The sequence below is a fragment of the Phyllobates terribilis genome, unplaced genomic scaffold (assembly GCF_046119375.1).
Source record: "Phyllobates terribilis strain yellow unplaced genomic scaffold, ASM4611937v1 Scaffold_1__5_contigs__length_1240528914, whole genome shotgun sequence".
Classification (NCBI taxonomy): domain Eukaryota; kingdom Metazoa; phylum Chordata; class Amphibia; order Anura; family Dendrobatidae; genus Phyllobates; species Phyllobates terribilis.
In genome coordinates, this window is record NW_027362761.1 from 445918438 (window position 1) to 445932358 (window position 13921).

A 13921-nucleotide genomic window follows, 5' to 3' on the forward strand; every position below is an offset into this window, starting at 1 on the left:
TCATCATTGCGTCTCTACTACTTGGAGATAAAAGGGATGGGCACAACTTCAGTCGGAGAAGATGTCACCTATAAGGCACCTGGATAAATACTTACGTATTTGTGATACTACATCTCATCAGTACTGTGGTTTCTATATGGTCCACAGTGTTGATGGCTGATAACTTCCAACATCTCCTTACCATTGTTAAACCTGTAACACTCAGTATTTTCTTATGTAATACAAGGGTATATAACACTTACCTGACATTGCAATTGAGAGTTATACTAAGCTTTGGCGTCGTATTCATGTACTGATGGTGGTCCGGTGATGTATTCATGTACTTATATTGGTTCTGGTGCTGTATTCATGTACTAATATTGGTTCTGATCTTGTACTCAGGTACTGATAGCGGTTCTGATCTTGTACACACGCATCAATCCATTTGTCAGAGGACATGCTACATGGTCATATTAAAACTCAGCTTGGAGTTTTCAGATTATGAGAAGGATCGGAGAGTTTGCACAGTCTCTGCTCCTAAAATGCAGTGGAAGTTGGGGTGTGTTTAAACTGAAAAAAATGTATGGCTTTTGGGATTGGTTCAGTATGACAATGTGACCCTTGGACCAAAAAATTTTATGCACCACTGTCATATACTATCACAGATAAATGATTTTTAAAAATCATATTAGGAGGCTATTCCCTACATTTTACCAAATTCCCCAAGACAGAATTATTCTTATGTGCCAATTGAATCCATTGGTCTCCTTAACCTCTTTACACCGCGGCTAATTTCTGTTTTTGCGCTTTCGTTTTTCTCCCTCCACCATGACAGCGCCACGGAGAGAGGGGATCCACCCTTCAAGGACAGGAAACCTACAGATAAAAAGGGCAGTACCTCCCTTGCATCAGTTGGTTTCCTGTCCTTGATGGGGTACCTACAGTACCTGGAGGAGGCATACCTGTGGGGTGCCAGAAGAGTGAGATCATCGTTGGAGCCAGGTCCAGCCAGACCGGCTCAGGCAGTGGGGTTCCCTACCTCTGCTGGTGCGGTGTCCTGAAGCGCCCAGCTGGGCTCAGGGGCCTTTAAGGTGTGCGGGGGGGTCCAGATTAAGAGGGAACGGCGTCGGTCGGGGCCCGCCGAAGCTTACAGCGCTGGACCTCCCTGGATGCTGCGACGTGATCGCGGCGCTGCCCGGCGGCGGTATGGAGCGGAACTTCCGGGACCCACCGCGTAGGCGCCTGGCGCCTCCGGATGCCAGGGCGCCGTAAGGCATGACTGAGAAACCAGTCTGCGCAGGCGTGAGCGTCCTGCAGGTACTGCGGAGGGGCGCACCAGAAGATATCGCAAGCGCTATGGGGAACAACTTGATGGCCAGCTGGAGAGGACCCTCAGGGCTTTATAAGACAGCTAAGAATGCTCTGGCACACTGTCTTTGGGGCATGAGTGACCAGGAGTTACTTGGGTTGCAGGAGCTGCATCATCAGTCGCCACCACCACCGCCGCCAGCTCAGCATAAAAAGAAACGGGACACCAGGACCCAGGCCATCGCCGGGAACGGGATAACAGTGGAAGCGGGTGCTCTGGCAGGTTAACCCAGTGCAGCAAAGACTCCACTACAGCATCTACTAGGAGGAAAACCCTATTTACAAGGATAGCTCCACCTTGTGAAAGTCCACCTTGTAACTAGAGCCCCCCCCCCCTCTCTTTTTCTCTTATTAGGGAAGAAAGAGTACAGTCATGGCCAAAAGTTTTGAGAATGACACCAAAATTATATTTTCACATGATCTGCTGGCCTCTGGTTTTTATTAGTGTTTGTCTGATGTTTATATCACATACAGAAATATAATTGCAATCATATTATGAGTACCAATAGGTTATATTGACAGTTAGAATGAGTTAATGCAGCAAGTCAATATTTGCAGTGTTGCCCCTTCTTCTTCAAGACCTCTGTAATTCTCCCTGGCATGCTCTCAATCAACTTTTGGACCAAATCCTGACCGATAGCAGTCCATTCTTGCATAATCAATGCTTGCATTTTGCCAGAATTTGTTGGTTTTTGTTTGTCCACCTGTCTCTTGATGATTGACCACAAATTCTCAATGGGATTAAGATCTGGGGAGTTTCCAGGCCATGGACCCAAAATCTCTATGTTTTGTTCCATGAGCCATTTAGTTATCACCTTTGCTTTATGGCAAGGTGCTCCATCATGCTGGAAAAGGCATTGTTGGGCGCCAAACTGCTCTTGGACGGTTGGGAGAAGTTGCTCTTGGAGGATATTCTGGTACCATTCTTTATTCATGGCTGTGTTTTTAGGCAAGACTGTGAGTGAGCCGATTCCCTTGGCTGAGAAGCAACCCCACACATGAATGGTTTCAGGATGCTTTACAGTTGGCATGAGACAAGACTGGTGGTAGCGCTCTCCTTTTCTTCTCCGAATAAGCTGTTTTCCAGATGTCCCAAACAATTGAAAAGGGGATTCATCAGAGAAAATGACTTTGCCCCAGTCCTCAACAGTCCACTCTCTGTAACTTTTGCAGAATATCAGTCGGTCCCTGATGTTTTTTCTGGAGAGAAGTGGCTTCTTTGCTACCCTCCTTGAAACCAGCCCTTGCTCAAAGAGTCTCCGCCTCACAGTGCGTGCAGAAGCACTCACACCAGCCTGCTGCCATTCCTGAGCAAGCTCGGCACTGCTGGTAGTCCGATCCAGCAGCTGAAACAGTTTTAAGATAAGGTCCTGGCGCTTGCTGGTCTTTCTTTGGCGCCCTGGAGCCTTTTTGACAACAATGGAAGCTCTCTCCTTGAAGTTCTTGATGATGCGATAGATTGTTGACTGAGGTGCAATCTTTGTAGCTGCGATACTCTTCCCTGTTAGGCCATTTTTGTGCAGTGCAATGATGGCTGCACGTGTTTCTTTAGAGATAACCATGGTTAACTGAAGAGAAACAATGATACCAAGAACCAGCCTCCTTTTAAAGTGTCCAGTGATGTCATTCTTACTTAATCATGACTGATTGATTGCCAGCCCTGTCCTCATCAACACCCACACCTGTGTTAATGGATCAATCACTAAAACGATGTTAGCTGCTCCTTTTAAGGCAGGACTGCAATGATGTTGAAATGTGTTTTGGGGGTTAAAGTTCATTTTCTGGGCAAACATTGACTTTGCAAGTACAGTAATTGCTGTTAAGCTGATCACTCTTTGACATTCAGGAGTATATGCAAATTGCCATTACAAAAAATGAAGCAGTAAACTTTGGAAAAATTACTATTTGTCTCATTCTCAATACTTTTGGCCATGACTGTACAGGCAAAACTAAGAATAGGACCTGTGCACTTTGCACGGAAGATTTACCCACTACTTGGGATAAAAGACTCTGCAGTTCCTGTATAGAGCAGACCATATGCGAGGAAACTCCGAAATTTGCCTCAGAACTTAGATACCTGATAAAATCGCAGGTTGAAGATGCTATTAAGTCCCTTCAGGGAGGGGGAACTTAAAAAAAAAAGTATCCCCGGAGTCCGGGTCTAGCAGTTCGGAGAACAACGAAAATTCAGACACGTCTGATTCTTCGTCATCCTCTTCCTCATCTAGGAATAGGGGAGGACGGAGCTGTTTTCCTATGAAGGAAACATAGTCTCATTAAGGTCGTCAGATCCACCATGGGGTTGGCGGACCCTCGGCCCAAAAGATCTATCCAAGGCGTGATGTTCAGCGGGTTAGAACAAAAAAAAAAGGAGTTCTCGTATCCACTTAATGAGCACGTTCACTCTTTAAAAGGAGTGGAAAAGACCGGAAAGCAAGGGCCTCATTTCCCAAAAAGACAGTACCCGTTCAATGACCCTGCGTGTTTCTTTTGGGAGAAAGCGCCAAAACTGGATGTAGCAATTGTTAAAGTCTCAAAAAAGTTCTCCCACCCATTTGAGGACATGGGCTTGTTAAAAGACCCCATGGACAAAAAAGCAGACACCTTCCTAAAGGGTTCCTGGGAAGCCGCTGGGGGAGGGTTAAAACCTGCGGTAGCAGCTACATGTACGGCCAGGTCATTAATGGTCTGCCTAGACCAGCTTGAAACACAGCTGCGAGAGAAAACGTCTAGAGATACAATATTAGAATCCATCCCGGTAATGAAAGGGGCGGCTGCCTTTTTAGCTTTCGCCTCTGCGGACTCTGTCAGATTAGGAGCTAGGGCGACAGGGCTCACTAATGAGGCCAGGCGAGCCCTCTGGCTTAACTGTTGGCTCGGGGATCTACAAGCAAAATCAAGATTATGCTCCATCCCCTGTGAAGACGAATTTCTGTTTGGGCCCACCCTTGATGACATCTTAGAGAAAGCCGGGGACAATAAAAAGCGTTTCCCTATCCTGTCTAACACTGCTTACAGGAATCCCTTTCGGAGCAAAAGGTTTATCCGCAGGAAGCCCCCTAAAGACCAGGATAAGTGGGAGGATAGAAGTAGGAAAACCAAAGGGTTCCTGTTCAACAAATCCCCCAGTGACAGCAGAAAGCCCTCCCAATGAGGGTTTTCCCCGGGTGGGGGGAAGGCTATCAGAATTTCTCCCTGCCTGGGAAAGAATATCCAACAGCTTATGGATTCTGAACCTAATAAAATCAGGTCTAAAATTCCAGTTCCTCTCATTTCCACATCCAAACTTTATATGAACACCCAAAAGGAGCAGCTGGCCTTGGAGCAAGAAATCTGAGGCCTGATAGAGAAAACGGTCCTTCAGGAGGTCCCGACGGGGAAAAAAGGCGAAGGCTTCTACTCTTCATTATTCCTGAGGAAGAAACCAGATGGGACTTACAGAACGATCATAAATTTAAAAAAACTGAACAGGCTATTGAAGGTGCAAGCGTTCAAGATGGAAACATTAAAAACATCAGTGAAAATGCGGTTTCCGGATTGTTTTATGACCATTCTGGATTTAAAGGACGTCTATTATCACGTCCTCATACACAAAGATTACCAGAAATTCCTCAGAGTAGCAGTTTCTGCTACTGGTGGAGTGGTCAAACACTATCAATATACAGCCCTCCCATTCGGCATTGCCATAGCCCCAAGGATATTCACCAAGATTATTGCAGAGGTGATGGCACATCTAAGGGAACAGAACATCTTAGTCATTCCATACCTGGATGACTTTCTGGTAATAGGCAGGTCCTTCCTACACTGAACCCAACTAGAGGTCATGAATTCCTTGACAAACTTAGGTTGGTTTTGAATCTGAAAAAATCCAAAACAGAGCCATGCCAGGTAAAGAAATATCTGGGCATCGTGTTGGATTCAAAAAAGACAAGAATGTTGTCTCCTCACAGGGAAAATTCACAAGATCATAGATCGCGGTAGGACCCACCCGTCTATGACTCTACGGAAAGCCATGTCCCTTCTAGGCTCCCTGACTGCGTGTTTCCCGGCCGTCCAATACATACCAGGGCCTTGCAGTGGGAAATCTTAGAGGCAGAAAAATCTCTAAAAGGGCATTTAGAAGGGCCTTTAACGCTATCATCACAGACCACACTTTCCCTAAGGTGGTGGGAGAAGATAGACAATCTAGCCTGAGTATTCCATGGGTAATCCCTACACCTCAAATCTTAATGACAGGCGCAAGTCCCGGGTGCTGGGGAGCTCACCTCAACAATCTTATGGCTCAGGGGGTCTGGACAGAACACCTGAAGCCAGTTTCCTCAAACATGAAGGAGCTTCTAGCCATAGAGTTTGCACTCCGGGAGTTTGAACACACACTTCAAGGTCACCACGTGAGGGTGTTCTCGGACAACCGAGTAGTAGTAGTGTACCTGAACCACCGGGGGGGGGTACCCGGTCCCATTCTCTGATGCAAGAGACGGAGGTCATCTTTCAGTTAGCCGAGGAAAACTTACAATCCCTATCAGCCCTACACATAAAAGGAATAGAAAATCGCACGGCAGACTTCCTGAGCCGGACACAGCTAAGACAGGGTGAGTGGGAGTTGAATCAGTCAGTGTTCAATCAGATTGTACAGATGTGGGGACGTCCTTCCATAGACCTGTTCACCAACAGTCAGAACAAGAAAACAGACACATTCTGCTCTCTAGACCCCAAAGGGAACCCCATAGCTTTAGATGCCTCCATGATCCCATGGAGTCACCCTCTAGCTTACGCTTTTCCTCCGACTGCCCTGATTCCGGATGTTCTGAGGAAAATCAGGGAAGAGAAAGCTAGAATAATCTTGATAGCACCCTTCTGGCCAAAGAGGGTGTGGTTTTCTTGGCTTAGTATGATGTCAATCTCCGACCCATGGGTTCTTCCGGCGCTCCCAGACCTTCTTTCGCAGGTTCCGGTACTTCATCCTCAGGTAACAAACTTGCACTTGACAGCCTGGAATTTGAAAGGGCTCTCCTGAGGGACAAAGGATTTTCCCCAAATCTCATCACCACACTACTTCAAAGTAGGAAACCCGAGACCACCAAACTTTACGGGAAAACTTGGAGGAAGTTCCTTTCAGTCTCAGGTTCAGGTTAGGAGGGGAGGTTCCATGAACAGCTATCCTAGAATTCTTACAGAGGGGTTTAGAATAGGGCCTGGCCACAAGAACCTTGAAAGTCCAAGTTGCGGCGCTGGGAGCCCTATACAACTTTGACCTGGCCAGGATTAGATGGATATCTAGGTTCATTAAGGCTTCATCCAGATCCCGACCCATCCCCTCTCGAAATACTGCCCCTTTGGATTTAAACTTTGTCCTTTCAGCTTTAACAAAGGCCCCTTTTGAACCTCTGTCAGAAGCGTCCCTAAAAATCATATCCCTCAAGACAGCGCTTTTAGTAGCTCTCACATCGCACGTAGGGTCAGTGATATTCAGGCTCTATCTGCAGGCCCTCTCTTCACACAAATCTTGGAGGATAGAGTTACTCTTAGAACCGACCCTGCCTACCTACCAAAAGTGGTGTCAAGATTCCACAGGTCTCAGGAAATCACCCTCCCTTCTTTCTGCCCCAATCCTAGGAACAAGAAAGAAAGAGACTTGCATACCCTAGATGTCAGAAATTGTCTAATCTGATACCTAGAGGCGACACAAGAGTGTAGGGAGGATATGTCTCTCTTTGTTTGCTTTCAGGGCCCTCGAAACGGGAAAAAAGCTTCTAAAGGCCCCGTCACACTAAGCGACGCTACAGCGATCCCGACAATGATACGACCTGTGAGGGATCGTTGCTGCGTCGCTATGTGGTCGCTGGTGAGATGTCAAACAGTCAGATCTTCCCAACGACACAGCAACGATGCGGTGACCCGTAGCGATCTGTATAACGATGCACGCCTATGTGTTTCTGTGTCTGAGTCGTCAACAAGGTGGTTGGTAAGGTGTCAAACACACCGATGCATGCTACCCTGCGGGACCTCAACGATCAAAGAAATGTCCAGACCATTCTGACACGACCAGCGATTTCACAGCAGGGGCCTGGTCCCTGCTAAGTGTCAAACGTAGCGAGATCGCTACTGAGGTCGCTGTTGCGTCACAAAACTTGTGACTCAGCAGCGATCTCGCTAGCGATCTCGCTTAGTGTGACGGGGCCTTAAGGGCACGCTGGCTAGGTGGATAAGGGAAGCTATCACACTGTCGTACTCCTCACGTGGGGAAGCCGCTCCGGAGAAACTGAAGGCCCACTCAACAAGAGCGGTGGCAGCCTCCTGGGCGGAAAAGGCCGGTGCCACTATAGAGCAGATATGTAGAGCGGCAACCTGGTCTTCCCCCCCTACTTTCTTCTATCACTACCACCTAGACTTAACCTCTTCTTCAGACCTTACTTTCGGGAGAAGGGTTCTGGAAGATGTGGCCTCCCTTAATGATTCACCTCTCTGTAATTCTCTTCGTGGTGCCGTCATTGGGGAATGTACGCCACCCGTACATTCCTTCCCTTCACGTGTGGGTGTGCACACTTACTGGTTACCTATATATAGTCACATGGTGTCCCTGATAAGGTTCTTAAAAATGTTAAATTTTGTGTTACTAATCTGGTGGTCCTCTCGTGCTTTGTAAACAACTGATGCTGGAGAGAGATACCGCCCTTTTTATCTGTAGGTTTCCTGTCCTCGAAGGGCAGATCCCCTCTCTCCGTGGTGCCGTCATGGGCTCTGAGAAATCCTGTTACCGGTAAGTAACTAAGTTATTTGCTCACCTTCTTCTCAGAGCCATAACTTTTTTTTTTCTTTGATCAATATGGCCATGTAAGGACTTGTTTTTCTTTATCGATTTATTAGAATCCTAATGCCAGGTCCCATCCCAGGAGGGGGCTCGGGATGGGACAAAGGCAAGAATCAATGCTCCATTCATCCTGAACACTGTGAAGTGACGGGGAAGGGGTACTGCGTCGCAGACCAGAGAGTGGGTGACACCATATTGCTCTCTTTGTCACACCTGTGTGGGAAAACAGGGTGAGACCTTACACCCTGTCACCCTGGGAAGGAAGAATCTGAAAGAGAAAAGATTAATAAACAACAGGGTACCTAAAAAGGACGGATCTGGGATCAGATCCAGGTTCGCCTTCTACGGACACCAAGATTAAACTGACAAGCTTAGTGCCAGTGGTGGGTGTATACTGCTGAGGGGGAGCTAATTCTTTTTTCTAGCCGAGTGTCAGCCTCCTAGCGACAGCAGCATACACCCATGGTTACCTGTGTCCCCCAATGAAGGCTCCAAGAAAGAGATTTTATGGTACCAAAAATACCTCTTTTGCGAGACGAGTTGTAATTTTGAACGACACCATTGGTTTTACTATATCATGTACTGGAAAATGGGAAATAAAATCAAAGTGTGGTGAAATTGCAAAAAAAATACAATTCCACAATAATGTTTGTAGTTTATTTTTTACCTTGGTCATTAAATGCTAAAACTGACCTGGCATTAGGATTCTACAGGTCATTAGTAGTGTTGAGCCACCCCCGTAGTGTTCGGGTTCGGTTCGGTTCGTCGAACACCGGGATGTTCGAGGAACTGTTCGTCGAACTGTTCGTCGAACACCTTAGAACACCGTCGAACACCGTTAAAACCAATGGCAGGCAAACAAAAACACATAGAAACACATAGAAAACACCTTCAAAGGTGTCCAAAAGCTGACAAACTGCTCAGAAGACGCTTTCTTTAAAAAAGCCGGCCGGCAATTCAGCAGCGGCATACACCGGTACCTGACAATTTAGACAAAAAGGAATAGAGCCTCACACATAGATTAGATAGATAGAAACATGTCAGTCACATATATATGAAGTACAGTGACAGTGTTGCTTACTGTACTTGTCATTTAGTGTAAAGGATTTATTAAAAAATATAATAGTGTTTTCATGCACTGTCTCTTTAAAAAAGCCGGCCGGCAATTCAGCAGCGGTATCCGACAATTTATAACAGACAGAATAGAGCTTCACACATAGATTAGATAGATAGAAACATGTCAGTCACATATATATGAAGTACAGTGACAATGTTGCTTACTGTACTTGTCATTTAGTGTAAAGGATTTATTAAAAAAAGTAATAGTGTTTTCATGCACCGTCTCTTTAAAAAAGCCGGCCGGCAATTCAGCATCTGTACCCGACAATTTATAACAGACAGAATAGAGCTTCACACATAGATTAGATAGATAGAAACATGTCAGTCACATATATATGAAGTACAGTGATAGTGTTGGTTACTGTACTTGTCATTTAGTATTAAAATAAAGGATTTATTATTAAAAAAAATTGGCGTGGGGTTCCCCTTAATTTTAGTCTCTAGCGGAGGTTAAGCAGACAGCTGGGGCAGATGTTTGAAGCCTGGGAAGGGGGTAATAACCACGGAGCTTCCCAGGCTACTAATATGAGCCCCCAGCTGAATACATAGCCTTTACTAGCTATTAAAATGGGGGACCCCCCCCAAAAAAATGACGTGGGGTCCCCCCTAATTTAATAGCTAGCAAAGGCTAGGCAGACAGCTGGGGGCTGATATTAATAGCCCAGGAAGGGTGCCATGAATATTGGCCCCCTCCCAGGCTAGAAACACCAGCCGTCAGCCGCCCCAGAAATGGCGCATTCATAGGATGCGCCAATTCTGGCACTTAGCCTCGCTCTTCCACGCTGCCCTGGTGCGGTGGCAGGGGGTAATAGGGCTGGGGTTGATGTCAGCTTATAATGCCAGCTGACATCAAGCCCAGGTTAGTAATGGAGAGGCGTCTATAAGACACCCCCATTACTAACCCCATAGTCAAAGTTAAAAGAAAACACAAACACCCAGAATAAAGTCCTTTAATTGAAATAAACACACAATCCTTTATTGTTCTAAATTAAACCATACTTACCATCACGCCCATTCCAGCTGAAGCCAACGATCTCCTGCAATAAAAGAAAAATAATAAAGCAACATCATCCTTACCTTTCCATGGTTCCCACGACAGCTTCAGCTCTGCTACATCGAGATGACAGGCTGGACCGCAGCAGAACGCCGCCATCCAGCCTGTCATCCCGCAGACACTGAGAAGCGCAGGCTTGCTTGCGCTCTGCAGTGTCTGGCTGTGACGGCATAAAGATGAGACGAGTTCATGTCCAATGAACTCGGCGCACCTCATGCACGTCACTGACAGCGTGGGAAAATTCTCACGCTGAAGCGCTGAGTGCAGGAGAATTCTCCCACGCTGTCAGTGACGTGCATAAGGTGAGCTCATGTCCAATGAACTCAGCTCAGCTCCTGCACGTCACTGACAGCGTGGGAGAATTCTCCTGCACTCAGCGCTTCAGCGTGAGAATTCTCCCACGCTGAAGCGCTGAGTGCAGGAGAATTTTCCCACGCTGTCAGTGACGTGCATAAGGTGAGCTCATGTCCAATGAACTCAGCTCACCTCCTGCACGTCACTGACAGCGTGGGAGAATTCTCCTGCACTCAGCGCTTCAGCGTGAGAATTCTCCCACTCTGAAGCACTGAGTGCAGGAGAATTTTCCCACGCTGTCAGTGACGTGCATGAGGTGAGCCGAGTTCATTGGACATTAACTCGGCTCATCTGGATGCCCTCACAGAGAGACACTGTGGAGCGCAAGCAAGCCTGCGCTTCTCAGTGTCTGCGGGATGACAGGCTGGATGGCAGCGTTCTGCTGCGGTCCAGCCTGTCATCTCGATGTAGCAGAGCTGAAGCTGTCATGGGAACCACGGAAAGGTAAGGATGATGTTGCTTTATTATTTTTCTTTTATTTCAGGAGATCGTTGGCTTCAGCTGGAATGGGTGTGATGGTAAGTATGGTTTAATTTAGAACAATAAAGAATTGTGTGTTTATTTCAATTAAAGGACTTTTTTCTGGGTGTTGTGTTTTTTTTAAATACTTTACTAGAAATTCATGGTGGTCATGTCTAATATTGGCGTGACCCCATGAATTTTGGGCTTAGGGCCAGCTGATAATGCCAAGCTGGCCCTAACCCCTTTATTACCCAGTGAGCCACCGCATCAGGGCCCTGGATGAGTTGGGTACAGCGCCAGAAGATGGCGCTTCTATGAACGCGCCATTTTCCGGGGTGGCTGCGGACTGCAATTTGCAGCGGGGGTGGCCCAGAAAGCTTGGGCCTCCCTGCACTGCGGATTCCAGCCCCCAGCTGCATAGTTGTACCTGGCTGGACACAAAAACAGGGCGAAGCCCCACGTCAATTTTCTTTAAATTATTTCATGAAATAATTAAGAAAAAAAGGGCTTCCCTATATTGTTGTGTCCGGCCAGGTACAAATAGGCAGCTGGTGGTTGGGGGCAGCCCGTTCCTGCCTGCTGCACCTGACTGGACACAAATATAGTGCGAAGCCCCACGTCAATTTTTTTTTAATTATTTCATGAATTTCCTGAAATAATTTAAAAAAATTGAAGTGGGGCTTCGCACTATATTTGTGTCCAGCCAGGTACAGCAGGCAGGAATGGGCTGCCCCCAACCACCAGCTGCCTATTTGTACCTGGCCGGACACAACAATATAGGGAAGGCCTTTTTTTCTTAATTATTTCATGAATTTCATGAAATAATAAAAAAAAAAATACGTGGGGCTTCGCCCTATTTTTGTGTCCAGCCAGGTACAACTAGGCAGCTGGGGGCTGGAATCTGCAGCGCAGGGAGGCCCAAGCTTTCTGGGCCCCCCCCGCTGCAAATTGCAGTCCGCAGCCACCCCGGAAAATGGCGCGTTCATAGAAGCGCCATCTTCTGGCGCTGTACCCAACTCATCCAGGGCCCTGGTGCGGTGGCTCACTGGGTAATAAAGGGGTTAGGGCCAGCTTGGTATTATCAGCTGGCCCCAAGCCCAAAATTCATGGGGTCACGCCAGTATTAGACATGACCGCCATGAATTTCTAGTAAAGTATTTAAAAAAAACACAACACCCAGAATAAAGTCCTTTAATTGAAATAAACACACAATTCTTTATTGTTCTAAATTAAACTATACTTACCATCACGCCCATTCCAGCTGAAGCCAACGATCTCCTGCAATAAAAGAAAAATAATAAACCAACCTCATCCTTACCTTTCCATGGTTCCCACGACAGCTTCAGCTCTGCTACATCGAGATGACAGGCTGGACCGCAGCAGAACGCTGCCATCCAGCCTGTCATGCCGCAGACACTGAGAAGAGCAGGCATGCTTGCGCTCCTCAGTGTCTCGCTGTGACGGCATCCAGATGAGCCGAGTTCATGTCCAATGAACTCAGCTCACCTCATGCACGTCACTGACAGCGTGGGAAAATTCTCACGCTGAAGTGCTGAGTGCAGGAGAATTGTCCCACGCTGTCAGTGACGTGCATGAGGTGAGCTCATGTCCAATGAACTCGGCTCACCTCATGCACCTCACTGACAGCGTGGAAAAATTCTCCTGCACTCAGCGCTTCAGCGTGAGAATTTTCCCACGCTGTCAGTGACGTGCATGAGGTGCGCCGAGTTCATTGGACATGAACTCGTCTCATCTTTATGCCGTCACAGCCAGACACTGCAGAGCGCAAGCAAGCCTGCGCTTCTCAGTGTCTGCGGGATGACAGGCTGGATGGCGGCGTTCTGCTGCGGTCCAGCCTGTCATCTCGATGTAGCAGAGCTGAAGCTGTCGTGGGAACCATGGAAAGGTAAGGATGAGGTTGCTTTATTATTTTATTTTTATTACAGGAGATCGTTGGCTTCAGCTGGAATGGGCGTGATGGTAAGTATGGTTTAATTTAGAACAATAAAGAATTGTGTCTTTATTTCAATTAAAGGACTTTATTCTGGGTGTTTGTGTTTTTTTTAACTTTGACTATGGGGTTAGTAATGGGGGTGTCTTATAGACGCCTCTCCATTACTAACCTGGGCTTGATGTCAGCTGGCATTATAAGCTGACATCAACCCCAACCCTATTACCCCCTGCCACCGCACCATAGAATCATAGAATCATAGAATCATAGAATGGTAGAGTTGGAAGGGACCTCCTGGGTCATCTGGTCCAACCCCCTGCTCAAAGCAGGATTCACTAGATCATCTCAGACAGATGTCTGTCCAGCCTCTGTTTGAAGACGTCCATTGAAGGGGAACTCACCACCTCTCGTGGCAGCCTGTTCCACTCATTAATCACCCTAACTGTCAAAAAGTTTTTTCTAATATCTAATCTGTGTCTCCTCCCATTTAGTTTCATCCCATTGCTTCTAGTCTTTCCTTGTGCAAATGAGAATAAAGATGATCCTTCTACAATGTGACAGCCCTTGACATATTTGTAGACAGCTATTAAGTCTCCTCTCAGTCTTCTTTTTTGCAAGCTAAACATTCCCAAATCCTGCAACCGTTCCTCATAGGACATGGTTTGCAGACCAGTCACCATTCTGGTCGCTCTTCTCTGAACTTGCTCCAGTTTGTCTATGTCTTTTTTAAAATGTGGTGCCCAAAACTGTACACAGTATTCCAGATGAGGTCTGACCAAAGAGGAGTAAAGACCGATAATGACTTCACGTGATCTAGACTGTA